At 46.9% G+C, this 16,129-nt stretch overlaps 1 long non-coding RNA gene across 1 annotated transcript; it reads left to right on the forward strand.

Moving 5' to 3' along the window:
- Positions 1-6,903: 6,903 nt before the first annotated feature.
- On the forward strand, positions 6,904-9,112 carry LOC123135274 (uncharacterized). Its single transcript, XR_006465898.1, has 3 exons — positions 6,904-7,150; positions 7,795-8,319; positions 8,659-9,112. It is a non-coding gene; the product is annotated as an uncharacterized lncRNA (long non-coding RNA).
- The last annotated feature ends 7,017 nt before the right edge of the window (positions 9,113-16,129 follow it).

The following is a 16,129-nucleotide window of genomic DNA, read 5'->3' on the forward strand; positions in this document are numbered from 1 at the left end:
AAACAACCCTGCAACCAAATAACAAAGAGTCTCTTGTGTCACCAACACACCCAATAGAATGGTAAATTGTATAGGTGCGGTAGTTTGGCGAAGAGATGGTGATACAAGTGCAATATAGATGGTAGATAAAGGTTTTTGTAATCTGAAATTATAAAAACAACAAGGTAACAAGTGGTAAAAGTGAGCGTAAACGGTATTGCAATGATAGGAAACAAGGCCTCGGGTTCATACTTTCACTAGTGCAAGTTCTCTCAATAATAATAACATAGATAGATCATAAAACAATCCCTCAACATGCAACAAAGAGTCCCTCCAAAGACACTAATAGCGGAGAACAAACAAAGAGATTATGATAGGGTACGAAACCATCTCAAAGTTATTCTTTCGGATCGATCTATTCAAGAGTTCGTACTAGAATAACACCTTAAGACACAAATCAGCCAAAACCCTAATGTCACCTAGATACTCCATTGTCACCTCAAGTATCCTTGGGCATGATTATACGATATGCATCACACAATCTCAGATTCATCTATTCAACCAACACAAAGTACTTCAAAGAGTGCCCCAAAGTTTCTACCGGAGAGTCAAGACAAAAACATGTGCCAACCCCTATGCATAGGTTCATGGGCGGAAGCCGCAAGTTGATCACCAAAACATACATCAAGTGGATCACGTGAATATCCCATTGTCACCACAGATAAGCACGGCAAGACATACATCAAGTGTTCTCAAATCCTTAAAGACTCAATCCGATAAGATAACTTCAAAGGGAAAACTCAATCCATTACAAGAGAGTAGAGGGGGAGAAACATCATAAGATCCAACTATAATAGCAAAGCTCGCGATACATCAAGATCGTGCCATAGAGAGAACACGAGAGAGAGAGAGAGATCAAACACATAGCTACTGGTACATACCCTCAGCCCCGAGGGTGAACTACTCCTCCTTGTCATGGAGAGCACCGGGATGATGAAGATGGCCACCGGTGAGGGATTCCCCCTCCGGCAGGGTGCCGGAACGGGCTCACGAGAGGTTTTTGGTGGCTACAGAGGCTTGCGGCGGCGGAACTCCCGATCTATCTTGTTCTTCGATGTTTTAGGGTATATGGGAAGATATAGGCGAAAGAAGTCGGCGGGGGAGGCTCGAGGGGCCCCATGAGACAGGGGGCGCGCCCTCCTATCTCCTGGCCTCTTCGAAGCTTCCCTGTCTGTACTCCAAGTCTCCCGGATCATGTTCGTTTCAGAAATCACGCTCCCGAAGGTTTCATTCTGTTTTGGGACTCATTTGATATTCCTTTTCTTCGACATACTGAAACAGGCAATAAAACAGCAATATGGGCTGGGCCACCGATTAGTAGGTTAGTCCCAAAAGTAATATAAAAGTGTCTAATACAGCCCGTAATCATTCAAAACAAATAAGAAAATAGCATGAATGCTTCATAAATTATAGATACGTCGGAGACGTATCAGCATCCCCAAGCTTAATTCCTGCTCGTCCTCGAGTAGGTAAATGATAAAAAGAAAGAATTTATGAAGTGTGAATGCTAGCAGGGGCAACAAGTTGATCAATGATAATTTCAATCACCTTTTCTAGCATGATTATATGTCATAATAGTAGTTCATTCTCGTAAACTTCTCACGAACAAGTAACAAGCAATTCACATGTTAAAGCATAGACCATAAACTTTCTTGAAAAACTAGCAAACTTCATTCTTAGTCATCAAACAATTGCAATTCATCTTATTTTTAGGAAGGGTCTAATGTCAGAGCTTTGATTTAGCAAACTCCACATACTCAACTATCATATAGTCTTCTACAATTGCTAACACTCACGTAATACTTATGGTTATGGAGTTTTAATTGGACACTAAGAAAGATAGGGGCTTATAGTGTTGCCTCCCAACGTATTCACCTTTGGGTGATGTCAACAATAATAGTTCATGCTAACTCCACATACTCAAACTATCATATAGTCTTCTACAATTATGAAAAAGGGAAAGGTGAAGATCACCTTGATCTTGCATAAAGTAAAAAGACATAAAGTAAAAGATAGGCCCTTCGCAGAGGGAAGCAGAGGTTGTCATGTGCTTTTATGGTTGGATGCACAAAATCTTAATGCAAAAGAATGTCACAACGACTGCGAAGACCAACGCGGCCTGTGCGACAGAAATTTCCTAGTTGATGATAGGCGCTTCAGCATCAAGTTGGATGAGACCTTCGAAGTGGATACAGTAAGTCACAACGACAAATCTTTTTTCATAATTAAGCATGACCTATATATGCTTCATTTGCTTCAACTTATTATTTTAAATTTTCACTGTTCTACTACCGTATCCCCTGCCATGCAAGAATTTTTGTCTTGGATAAGATAGGTTTCAGTCGTAACAAAACTATGGAGGTAAAGAGAGTTTACTTGAAGACCGAGCATGGTTATACCTTCAACGTCAAATTATATAATCAAGAAACCTACACCCATTTTGAATGCAAAACTTGGCAAGCACTATGTAAGGCTTATGCATTGAGCCTGATATGTTTATCACCTTTGATATTCGTCTCGAAGATGATATTGAAGGTAATAGAGACATTTGGGTCGATGTGCAGACGCCTCCAGTTCTACCATTATGTGAGTTTCTCATGCCATATTTATGTTCGATATTGTTTTTTCAAAAATAGTTGACAACTAATTTCTATTGACAGCTTATTTCCATTCAAGCAAACATGTCCAGCGCTTGGTAGACAGGACCGTCCACTGTCTCGGGGCTGAACTAAACTACGAGGAGATAAGTCAATATGTTTCATGGCTTGAGGATCTTGATGCTGTCAAGAGAAATTATTTTCCTAGACTTGCAAATCTTAGTACTCAAAACGTGCGACCAATAGTGTTCGTATTGAACTACGGTCACATGTATTTAGGAAAGATGGTAAGATTTTTACTATTTATCCTCAGTGCATCTTTTGCATACATTATTTTTTTAAGCTAAACTTCATGTTGCTAAGTATGATACTATACGATGTTCTCTTCAACAGGGACTCCCGATGATAGTTGTGCCTCAGTGGATCTCTACTAAAGGTCGCATGTCAATTGTTAGCTTACGGCCAAGACATCCTACATTACACACGAGTGCATTCAGGATTTCTAGAACCGAGGAATGCTTAGTAGTGAAAGACTGGACCAAAATTGTGAATGATCGCAGAGAAGTACTAGGAGTCAACAAGCAGAAGCGCAACCCACGATTAGGAGACAGGTTCGTCTGCATGCTCCAATATGATGATCATGAGAGCTACACATGTTCTATGCCATTTTACCTGAGAGAGAGCAGCAGGAGTGATTAGCATGCTCTTAGTACTTTCCTCTCATGTCCGTGTTCTTCGTCCTGAATTTAATCTCAAAGAGTGATCATGTTGAACTTGATGATATCTTTCCTTCTGATACAAAGTGAATGTTTCTTCTTTAAGCTGATATTGATGGCGATTAGATAGCGGTAATGACTATGATGATTAAACAGTGATAATGACGACTATAATGATTTTTAGCTAGCTAGTATACCGTTAACTTGTTGGTGATGATGATGATGATGATGATGATGAGTTATTATATCATTTATGAAAGAAACCGCAGATTAGTTTCAACTGGATGGATCCTAGCTAGCTAAGTGATCACTTTAGCTAGGATCCATGCATGCATCCAATTGAAACTAATCTGCGGGTACTTTCACCTAATGATTTAACAAATCATTATAATGTAAAAACAATCTCTAAATTAAATTGAAAACACAAAACTAAAGGAAAAATAAAAAAACCAAAACCCCCCGAACATTTAGTACCGGTTGGTGTTACCAACCGGTACTATAGGTCTCCCCGCACCCGGCCCTGGCTCGTGCCACGTGGTGGCACTTTAGTGGCGGTTCGTGACGAACCGGTACTAAAGGGAGGACCTTTAGTCCCCCACCCTTTAGTGTCGGTTACACAATCAGCACTAAAAGCCCTTACGAACCGGTGCTATAGCCCGGTTCTGCACTAGTGACTTTGCACTTTGCCAGGATGGTCGTTCATGTGTGTGTGTGTGTGTTGTGTTGGTTGTGTGCATCCTAATTATATAGAGGCCGGATGTGTACTCATTATGATTGTATCTCTCGATGCTACTCTATGAGTCAATGTAAAACACCCTTTATCGGAAAGAAGGGAAAACATGGCATGTTTGGGACTACTCTCCTCCATCAAAATCAGTTTCGCGCCACCATATTCATTTTGGAGCAGTTTCATACAGAAGTTCCAACTCTTCCAAAGAGAATGTTTGGCTTTCATCTAGCTCCAACTTCAAGAATGGGAAATCTATTTGATTTGATGAGTGGGGAAAAATGAAGGGGTATTCACTTACTGGTGGCAGTGGTTGGTAATTTCCTTCTAACTCCAGCTTCTACAGTTTTTTTTGGATCACCTCCTAAAGAGCTTCACAAAAGATAGGGAGTTGTACCCCAGATTCTAGTTTTTTTTTGAAACGGCATTATCGTGAAGCTACCCCATTTGGCTTGCGTTTTCTAGAACGAAGCTAAATTTCAAGGAGCGGGGTAGTTCCAAACATGCCCTTAACGTACGTCGTCATTGATGGACGGTGGGGAACGGCGGTGGTGGGACAAAGCCGAAGAACTATCTGATGTCATTGGTAGGCGATTCGATGCGTGCTTTGTTTCCTAAATTAATTTTGACATTTTTATTTCCTAATTAAGGTGATTAGGATCGGATGCATGACTCGTTTCCTAATTGATTACATTTTCATTCCTAATTAAGGTGATTCTGATCTGGTTCGTGATTGATTTCCTAAATTATTTTGACAGCTTTTAATTTCTTATTAAGGTAATTTGATGTTATTGATATACCGTGTGCAGGATCTGGTGTAGGCTCTGGCAGAACATTGATCGCCTATGTTGTGTAGATATTTCAGAAAGCGTGCGTATCCAACCAGATACTACCCTGATACGGCTGGATATGTATCCTATTCATATCCTTTGATTTATTGATTTAAAAATAAATTAATGTTTGATACGTCTGAGATACTGCTGCAATACATTTTGGATACGGGAAATCCTTCGTTTAATGTGAAAATCCCTTGACTCCATGGAGCCACCATACGTCTCCATAAATTCTCAGCTGGTCGAGTCCTCTCCTCTCCCACATGGTTTGTCCTTCTGAATTCCAATCCAATTACTTATCGGTCTCCAGCTCACCGCCGGCAGGACACTTGCGCCTCTCACATGCCGGAGGTATGTCTCTTTGATCTCCCTTCCGTTCTCGGATCTCTCTTCCCCATAAATACAAAAAGTATGCTTCATATCAAAAAACTCGTTATTTTTCATATTTTTAATAATATATACATATACACGATTGTATCTCTATCCTAGTTTTTAGAAAAATGGTGTATCGGGTGTTTCCCCGTATCGTGTATCCGATGCATATCCAAGTATCCATGCAATGTAGTTGATCGTGAGCCGTTTGATCAGGCGGCGGACCATCAAAATAATATGGACTCTTAGATTTCGTTAGATGGATCAGACAGACTAGGAAGAACCTGGTTATCCCGTGTATACTTGGCGGTGTGGCTTTAAGAGAATTAAAGTTCTGTCTTTCATAAGTAGTAGAGATACCACTACCCTGCCCTCGACAGCTCCTAGAGGCTAGAAGGCGTAGTTTTGTCTGAAGTGGTAACGTACGCCCTCCTCTCTCCCACCCCTCCATCTCCAGTCTTCTACTCCTCAATCGAATTTGCTTCGCTCATCTCACCGTGCTAGCCAGGCGCAGCAACTAGAGGCCGGAGAAGTTAAGGATGATGGGGCAGTCGCCGACGCGCGCGTTCTAGTTCACGCACGAGGAGGTCGCGCAGACGGAGGAGCACCTGCGTGACCTCAATGGCATGCCACACCATACCGTCATCCAGGACCTCACTGACAAGTTCAACTCATCCGCCGATAGCTCTGGTAAGATTCCCGTCCACTACAAGCAGGTAGTACAGTTTCCCTTCCTGTTGTCCAAGATCCCCGTCTGCCCTATTTCCATATTGCGATGTATACATGTGGGTTTGTGGGTCGGCGCAGGTGCAGAGCTGGCTCAACAACCGGAACTTCCCTTGCAACTTCCCTTGCGTCAGTGGAACCAGGTAGTCTTGGACTGCTGCTGCAAGTACTTTCGGTTATGGAACCAGGTCCACACCTGCGACAACCCACAACCTCACAAGTATAGATCACAATGCAATAAGGAAATAGGGCGGACGAGGATCTTTGGCAACGGGAAGGGAAACCATAATACCTACTTGGACTAGACATGAATCTTGTCGGAGCGCTCGGTAGATGCGTTGAACTTGTCGGTGAGGTCCTGGATGATGGTACAGTGCGGCATGCCATTGAGGTGACACATGAGCTCCTCCATCTATGCGACCGACATGTGTGTGGACCTGAATGCGGGCCTCAGTGGCCGATCTGTCATCCTTAACTTCTCAGGCCCTTGGCTGTTGTGCTTGGCTACCACGGCAAGATGAGCTGAGCAGATTCGACGAAGGAGTAGAACACTGGAGATGGAGAGGCGTGGGAGGGAGGAGGGCGTATGTTAACCCTTCAGAGACAGGTGCAGCCGTTGTGGGAGCGACTAGGATAAAAGCTGAGCCTAGGGTGCAAAAATAGAAAAAACATTTGGGCCCTCGGATTGATGATCGATGGTGCAAGTTATCTGTGCAGAAAGACCCCTCGTTTATGTATACTTTTCCCCGCGGCGTCCTCCTCTTTCCAACGAGAGTCCCCGCCCATCTCTTTATCGATTTGCCTGACGGTGGCGGCGGCAATCCAGATCCGGTGCAGAGCTTGAGGGCTACGCCGACGGGAGGTGCTTGACTACATCTTGCCGCAAACCATCGACGTGCACCACGTCGCCGCCTTCTACGAGGATGTACTCTGCTCCGCGCGCGTCCCTTCTCCCTATGGTTTCCAGGTCGTCTGTCTCCTCCTCACGGGCACCCCCGCCGCCATGGGCTACTGCACCCAGGGGGTGCGGGTGCCCCGCCCGCGTAGCTGCCCAGGATACACCACACGGCCTTCTTGAAGCCCGCTTCTGTCACATCTGCAACAAGGAGGAGCCCACCCTGCCAGCAGCCAAGCTGCAAGGTTGGTACCCATGGTTTTAAATAGCCCGCTATAGCTCCGCTATAGCATGCTATAGCGTTTAGAAGAGGTCCTGCGCTAAGGATCTTTTGTCCAAACACATGAGTAAACATTTTAAATAGCTCGCTATAGCACCGCTATAGCACGCTATAGCATTTAGAAAAGGTCCGCCGCTAAGAGGCTTAGCGCGCTATTTAAAACTTTGTTGGTACCTCGCTGCTTTCCTGTAGTGCCGATGAGGTGATACAGTGATTTTCTTTGTTGTGCATAATTATTAGCTTGGAGATCTTTAATCTCTCAATGCTTTGGTTACATTGATTAGGAAACGTGTTAATGATAGTGAAGTTACAGAGACTGTGGTGACATTGCATTCCACATTTGGAGGTGCTGTGTAGTAGGCAGCAAAATGGGTTGCACTGGACTGTTGCATGTGATTAGTTCATTTTAGGAGTTCAGAACAGGTGGTTAACAAAGGAATGATGGACTGGAACTGTTACTTTGTTTACTTGTAGTTTTCTGTGTCTATGCTATTGTCCGACTGAGGATTTCGTCTTTGATTGGCATCCTAGTTCAGCGATGTTCAAATTTCTTCATAATACTTTTTGTACATCCCTCGTTTGATGTTGTTTGCTAAGATTCGTTTGTAGCCATGGTGTCGGTCAAATGGTGTTCAAAATATAAATGTCGGAGCTGCTACCTCATTTGCAGCGATTAATTTCCCAGTGCTTCTCATTGATGATTTCAGTACACCGGAAAAGAACCAATCATTCTCTAACGAGGTACCCACACAGCTGAATTTTAATCTAACATAATTTCTTATATCTGTCCAAGTTTAAGTCCCTGAATTTATTCATGTTTGATAGGACATTATACACACTTATCACATGTGTCACTTGCCTTTAAATCAAAACTCTGTTGCAGTTTTCTTATTCTATATGAGCATTCATGAATCATGCTTTTCTGATTGCTTGGGAGTCAACTAAACTTTGATATTTAAACAATCAGAAGTTGTAACTTGCAACACCATAAAATTGCACTTTCACTTTTCCAATTATACAAGAGATTCGTCCTTGCTGTGAATATATTTTGCCAGATGGTACTCCTTTTTCTTTTCTCTAGCCTGACATACGTCTTTGTGCTGCAGCATTTTAACAGGGTTTCTATCATTTGTGGTGGGTTGTTCCTTTTCATCATGTACGAGTTTAGAAAAGCAAACGAACTTCAGTTCCATTCTTAATTGTTGAACACCTACACGATTAGGACACGAGCTATTATTCAAGTCTAGAAATTTGTAGTATAAATACGAAGTAAGCACTATGCCACTACTGCAAGCAATTCTTTTGGGTCTGTACACAACCAATGTTGGTATTTCACTTGCAAGGGTGCACTACTTTGTTCACTGTTTCAGTTCTGGCAATTTTACTTAACTCACTTACAACTGTTTAGTCCACCAAAGAGCATCATTTCTAATTTCTTGCCATGTGATGTAAACCACATAAATGTGTTTGCAGAGACGAAGAATCAGGAGTACAAATGGAGAGAAGAAGCATTTAGGAAAGGCTTCCCTTGCTTACCAACCACGTGAGCGAAACTAATTTGTCTGATAATTTTAATTTATTTAGTAAGCCTATGCATACAGCCGCACAGACTTGTGCTGCTGAATCATACTTGTTTGGTGTGATCTCTCCCTTCAGATGAAACAAGATGAGCAAGAAGAAGTTGAGCTAGAGGCAAAGGTCAACTGACGTGTTTTCTATGTACCATGAAGATAGTAAAACTGATGCAATTTTAGTTGCAATGGTTCTCGGTCATGTACTAAAATGGCCATCTCATGTTATGTAACATTTGATATGCATGCAAGTGGATCAGAAGGACCCAGAAAATGGATACCTTGCTGAAATCCATTTTCACCATTATATTCAGATGTGGGTGTGTATTGCCAGATAAAGTTAATGTTGGCTTTAATTTAATATATGCATAATTTTTACAAAGGAAAACATTATTTTTCTTGTTTAATTGCTGGGCTATTCCCTATTTATCCAGATCTATGGTCATGTTATTTTACTTTTCATTATGATAATTCTGTTAAACTTCTAATGCTTGGTTGTGAAGATCAAGCTACAAGACATACAAGTGTCATAAGGTGTTTACTGAGTCTGGACTAATGTGAATCATCTTTTGTGTTCTATTTTGTTTCGGATGGTCCACTTTCTCATGTACACAAAGACATGCAACGCTGTGAAGATTTGGAAACGGATGAAAAGCTTGAGGTTGTTACTGCAAATGTCATGTTTATATCTAACTAGAACTAGGGTGTGCTCCATAAAATGTACAATAAGTGGGAGCAGACCCCTTCCTTCAGAATCTGTACCATCGGTCTATAATCTGACGGCTCAGATTGCATTTTTCTATTTTTGCACCTGTACATCATCTTCTATTGTAGTCGTTCCCAGCCGTTGTGCCTACTTTTTTGAGATAATGGCGGTGCATCCCTAGGTGGCCTCGATGTCTCCTTGGGAGTGGAACAACGTCGGCACAGCGATGTAATCGCCCACGTCCGAGCGAACATGCTCTAGCTCCAACGGAACGCGAGAAAGCCATCACATCCGTGTGGCATCACTCAGGCAACCCGTGGTTGGGCCCTGGAGACTGTGATCGATATTGAGGAGAAGCTGAGGTCTTCGAACCCCGGTATCCCCACGTGTTGCATCGATATATTTGGTTCGGGCTCTCCACCGAGAGGAGCAGCGCCGTGTTGCTACATACTATATGTTTTTTTTTGTTTTTTTTATTTTTTTTTGCGGGGAGCTGCATATATGTTACACACACGCAGCACAACCCCGGAAGAACTCTCACATCGACCGGGCGCATACCACGGTACCGACGGAGACTACATCTTCCTTAGGTCCCTCCCCATCGGCTCGACACATACCGTCACCGTGGCGCGGCAACAAACCACCGCAATACATCGATACACAGTGGTGGTTTTTATACCCAGGTGCACACACGAACACGACCACTAACCCACGCACTAAGCTAGCTAGCTAACTAACCTTATCCAGCAACTCATGCATGCATGCAGCTCGCCGATACGGCCGATTCGGACGTAGCGCCCACGCGAGCCCTCCGCTGCGCACGCATGCCTAGCGGCTTGCTCACCCAGGCCGCGCACACGATGCGTTCCAGCTCCTACGTTGCTTGTCCTGTACCCGAGTTGGCCCAGTTTGTTTTATGGATTGCTCTTTCTTGAATTGGAATGTGAGGGGTTTAAACAACCCAGCGAAGAGAAGGGCGATTCAGATTTTTGCTGCTGAGCTTAAGTGCAGTGTTGTCTAAAGACGAAGATCAGTGGCATGGCTCGAAGCATTGTGGTGGACACACTGGGGCCGCGCTTCGCTGATAGCTTCATCTCGCTACCGGCTGTTGGCTCAAGGGGGGGGGGGGGGGGTATTCTCATTGCCTGCTCCGAGGATTATGAGATCGCGACAGAGCCTCTGGCGGCCGGTGAATTCTCGATCTCTGGGACAATTAGGAGAAGGGCTGGTGGAGTTTGTTGGTCGATCACCGGCGTGTATGGGCCACAATTGGAGGCGGACAAGGTCCACTTCATTGATGAGCTGAAGAGAATAAAGCATCATATGCTGCCGCAATGGATGACGATGAGAGACTTCAATATGATCTCGCGAGCAAGTGACAAAAGCAACAACAACATCAACAGGCGGATGATGGGCAGATTTAGAGCAGCCATAGATGACTTGAAACTAATTAAGTTTCCGCTGTTTGGGAGAAGATTTACTTGGTCAAGCGAGCGCGAGAATGTAACCCTCACAAAGATTGACTGGGTCATGGTGTCCAGTGAGTGGGAGGCGGAGTTCCCTCACTATCAACTGTCTCCTGCCTCAGCAAATATATCAGACCATTGCCCGCTTGTGCTCAGACGAATGGATGCATCTCCTCACAAAGCATTTCGTTTTGAGAACCACTGGCTAAATTGCCCAGATTTTGAAGGGATTGTGGCTCATGCATGGGCAAAAGAGGTCAAAGTCCAGAGACCCAATCAGGGTGTTGCACACCAAAATGACAAGGACTGCAAAGGCTCTCAGAATTTGGAGCAAGCACAAGAGGAGATGGGTCGTCTTCATGTCCAGGCTAGATAATGAGGTCATCTTCAGACTGGACCTGGCTCAAGAGGAGAGGGCGCTTTCAGAGGAGGAGAGACACCTGAGAGGTCTGCTCAAAGCTAAGCTGCTGGGCATTGCGGCTGTCGACAGGGCAAGGTAGCGGCAAAAATCCAGAATTACTGATATAAAAGAGGGGGACGCTAGTACCCGGTTTTCCACCTAAGAGCGAGTGGCCACCGGCGGAAGAATCACATCCCGGTCCTTCAGGGAAGAGATGGGCCAGTCTCCGACCATATTGGGAAGGCCGACATCCTCAGAGATCGGTTAAAGAATTTGATGGGCACGCCTTTCGTGCGATCTGCAACACTGGGGATGCCGCGAGGTCAGCTCGAGCACCTGGACGGGCGTTCATGGAGACTGAGATTTTGTCGGCGATCAACGAAATGCATGGTGAGAAAACACTGGGGCCTGATGGATTCACCGGGGCTTTCTTCGAGAGATGTTGGATGATCATAAAAATGGATCTCCTTGCTGCTGTTAACTGTGTTCACAATCTCCGCGGAAGGAATTGGGATCCGTTAAATACGATGAATATTGTTTTGATCCCTAAGCATGCGGAGGCGCATGATCCAGGGGATTTCAGGCCAATAAGCCTAATGCGTAGTGTCCCGAAGCTGGTCAGTAAGATGCTCACATCCCGGCTGGCCCCTGAAATCCACAACCTGATCACGCATAATCAGAGTGCCTTCATTTGAGGACGGTCCATCCAAGACAATTTTCTATACGTCAAGAATGTGATCAAAGTGGCTCACTTGTCGAAATCCCCCTGGTTCTCCTAAAGCTTGATGTAGCGAAGGCTTTCGGTTCCGTGTCATGGGGATATCTATTTGAGATCATGGAGGCCATGGGATTTGGACAAAGATGGAGGGACGTGATTGCTTTGATCTTGGCATCCTCCTCCTCCAGAATTTTGTTGAATGGAACACCCGGCTCACCGTTTGCTCACATGCGTGGCTTGAGACAGGGAGACCCTCTGTCCCCCTGTTGTTTATCATTGTTGTGGAACCGCTGCAGAGACTGCTTGAGATGGCCACGGAGAAGAATATTTTGAAGCCTTTGGGAACGCGCGTGGCCAGATTCTGGGCGAGTTTCTATGCCGATGATGCGGCACTCTTCATCAACCCGGCGCAAGAAGAGATTGCTGTTGTCCAGGCCATCCTAGAAATGTTTGGGAACGCCTCTAGACTCAAAACAAACATGGCAAAATCAGTGGCGTACCCAGTTGCTTTCCAGGCCAGTGACTTGCAACATTTGTTGGTTGATGTTGGGATTGTGCAAGGCTCCCTTCCCTACCAATACTTGGGATTACCCTTTGGGATACGAAAACCAAAGAGAGTTGAGATTCAACCGCTGATTGATAAAATGGCCGGGAAAATTCTTTGAGGAAAGGCAGAATGCTTAATAGGAGAGGAAGATTAGTGTACATCAACTCGGTGGTCACGGCAACGGCAGCTTACTTCTTGACAGCCTTTGCCCCGGATAAGTGATTTATTAAGAAGGTGGATAAGTTGAGAAGAACCTTTCTTTGGGAGGCCGAAGATGCAAACATTGGAGCGAAAAGCCTTGTCAACTGGAAGCAAGTTTGCTCTCCAATAAGATGTGGTGGGCTTGGGGTAAAAAACATTGAATGCTTCAGTCGTGCTCTCCGTCTAAGGTGGGAATGGTTTCGATGGGAAGATGAGGATAGGCCATGGAAGGGCTCGCCGACGCCTAGCGATGAGATGGATAAGCAGTTGTTTTCGAGCTGCACGTCGATTCAGCTGGGAGACGGCAGCATTGTGGCGTTCTGAAGGGACCGATGGCTAAAGGGGAATGCCCCATGTGTTATGTTTCCTGAACCGTACCATCTGGCCAGATTCAAGAAGATGTCGGTTAGAGAGGTGCTCCACAATGGAAGATGGATGCTTGGGCTGCAGAGAATGACAACGGAAAGGCAGCTTAATCAGTTCGTTCGGCTTTGGGAGGAACTTCAATCGATCCAGCTCACGGACAGCAAAGACAAGATCCTCTGAACCCTGACTGCTAATTGAAAATACTCTGCTGTCTCTGCTTATGACGCCCACTTTGTGGCAAGGATCAATAAGACTGGGCTGACCCAAGTGTGGAGGGGCAAGATGGAAGGAAAAGTTAAATTCTACTTATGGTTGCTGCTGCAAAACAGAAATTGGACGGCGGATCGCCTGCAAGCGAGGGGGTTGCCGCACAATGACCTATGTTGCCTTTGTGATCAAGAAAAGGAGACGGCCGAACACATCACCCTGACATGCTGCTTTGCGAAAGAGGTTTGGCTCCAGTTCCAGCAAGCTGATGACAGGATGGGCATGGTGGCCTCCTCGGCAACCTCGATTGGAGATTGGTGGTGTCGGCTATGCACATGCGATGGAACCAAGGACAAGAACAGAGATGAAATCACACTAGCTGCATACATAGCGTGGAACCTATGGAAAGAAAGAAATCGTAGGGTCTTTGAGCAGAAGGAGCTGACGCCGACTGCACTTGCTAGACTGATAAGAGAAGATGTCAAGCTATTTTATGAGGCCACCAGAGCGGCGGGCGCTGGGGACACATATGAGCACATGGCGTCGTTTTATTTTCATTTTCTTTCTCTTTCACCTGTCAATACTTTCTGACGAAAGGTCGGGCTCCTGGCCTGGTTTTGTTCGAATTGTGTAAAACTTCTATTCTTCTTTAATGCAAAAGCAGATCTCCTGCTGTTCAAGTCAAAAAAAAAATGCAATTATATGCATTTTTATGAGTGCCTATTCCCGGTGTTGTTTGTTGATAGTAATTTCCAAGTCCATGAATTTTGTAAATTGACCTTTTTTCCATGTGATAGGTAATTAAGTGATTGCATATTTTTGTACATCACGTGCTACTTTACGTATTGAGATGTGTGACTGTATATCCGACAAAATTCGACCGAGAAGTAGACTCGAGGATATGCAGATCAGTTGAGTCCCTCGAGGTTCGCATAGAAGCATTACTCATGGAAATCATGGTGTGACCCTCCTGCGTCCCCCGTCCCGCCCCCCCCCCCTCGCCCCCCGCGGGCGGCCAGGAGGGAACCCTAACCGCCCTCTCCTCCCTCCCTCGCCGCTGCCAGGGGGTGCAGTCGGGCGAAGCGCGGCTGGCGCCGGCGGCGGCGGGGAGATTTCGTCCTCTCGCGCGGGGCCCTGATGCGGGACGGGGCGGCCGGGCTGGGGTGCGGCGCTGGCGGCGGGCACTGCGGCATTGCGACGGCAGGGAGCCGGAGCTGTGCGGCGACGGCTTCTTGCCGGCTGCGCGACGGGCGTCGTGGTGGCGGAGCGTGCTGGGCGGCCGGTGGCGGCGGATGCTGCGGGTCAACGCAGCTCCGCCAGATCTAGCCGCGTCGCGACGTGGGCTGCGGGCAGCGAGGACGGCGGACGGCGCCGGTGCGGCGGTGGTCGTCCGTGGCAGCGGTGTGGCCTTGGCTGGTGTCCGGGACGGTGGTGCGTGCTTGGCGGCGGCGACCCCGTTCAGCACCATTTTGGTCTGGCGGGCGCGTGGGCGTCGGGCGGCGCGGGGGCGGGCTGCGACCTGGTGTGGTCATGGCCATGACCGTGGCCCATGGCGGCGCGCTAGTTGCTGCTGCTGGCGGCGGCGGTGGTGGCAGGTTGATTGCGGTGGCGGCCAGATTTTTCTAGCGTCGGCCCGTCTGTATGCTGCCTGTATGGGCCTTCGACCCCTCTCTTCGGAGTTCGTTCGCTTCTCTCACCGGAGGGCTGGCCTTCTCACGCTGTGGTCCATCATCCGTCTCGCACCCGATGACGTAGGACCGAGCTGGTCTCGCGCCCGGCAGCAGGACCGGCTCATCTCGTGCCCGGCAGCAGGACTACGCTTGTCTCGCGCCCGGCGGCAGGACTGCGCTCGTCTCGCGCCCGGTGTAGCAGGATGGCTCGATGGAGGCTTGTTGTGGCCGGCCTATTGGGTCTCGGCGTTGGGACCGGCTAGGGGTGTGAAAGGCGGATCCTTTCCGCCCGTCTCTGCGGTGGAGGTAGCGGTGGGGCGCGGGCGACTTGGTGTCAAGGTCTTGGATTCCGGGGCGGCGGCCCTGGTGGTGGTGGCGCGGTGCTCATGGGCAGAGCTCGTGCCTCGGTGTTGCCCGGCTATAACGGCCGTGTGGGGGCGTGGTAGCCGGGGTGTGGCGTTCGGTGTCGGTGAATATTGGCCGGGGTGAAAACCTACTCTATCTTCGGACGGACTGGCGACGGCGAAGATCGCTCTCTTCTTGAAGGCGTCGTCGCGGCTATCACTGCCCGTCGTGGTGCTCCAGGGGAAACTCTGATCCTCGGATCGGGCGGTGGCGACGCTCCGGTGCCGTATCCTTCCTGAAGGCACCGCCTTGGAGCCCACGGTTCGTCATATGCGGCTTCACTTCTTCGGATGAAGCTCCGGGCGGCTCTTGTAGTGCTAGGGTGTGTGTTGTTGCGCTCAGCGCCTATGTATCCTGCCTCTGGTGCGTGTGTGTGTTTGTGATGGGTGAGTGCGGTTGTACCGGGCACCGTGGATCTTTGCTTTATATATAAAGCGAGACGAAAGCCGTTTTCGGTAATCATGGTGTATTCCTATATACTCCCTTTATAAAGAAATATAAGAGCGTTTGATCATTAAAATAGTGATCGAGTATTAAATATTGTTGTCTGGTGCAATGTACTTTCTGAGAAGAGCAATTTTTGCACGTTCTGCAGCGAGGGGTCCTGTGAGTTGAATATCTTTGCCTGGACTCGTGCATAGGAGTACCGAGCAATCCTTTTTTTTTTTTGAAGAATATGGGGTACCG

The sequence above is a fragment of the Triticum aestivum genome, chromosome 6B (assembly GCF_018294505.1).
Source record: "Triticum aestivum cultivar Chinese Spring chromosome 6B, IWGSC CS RefSeq v2.1, whole genome shotgun sequence".
In the NCBI taxonomy this organism is placed as follows: Eukaryota; Viridiplantae; Streptophyta; class Magnoliopsida; order Poales; family Poaceae; genus Triticum; species Triticum aestivum.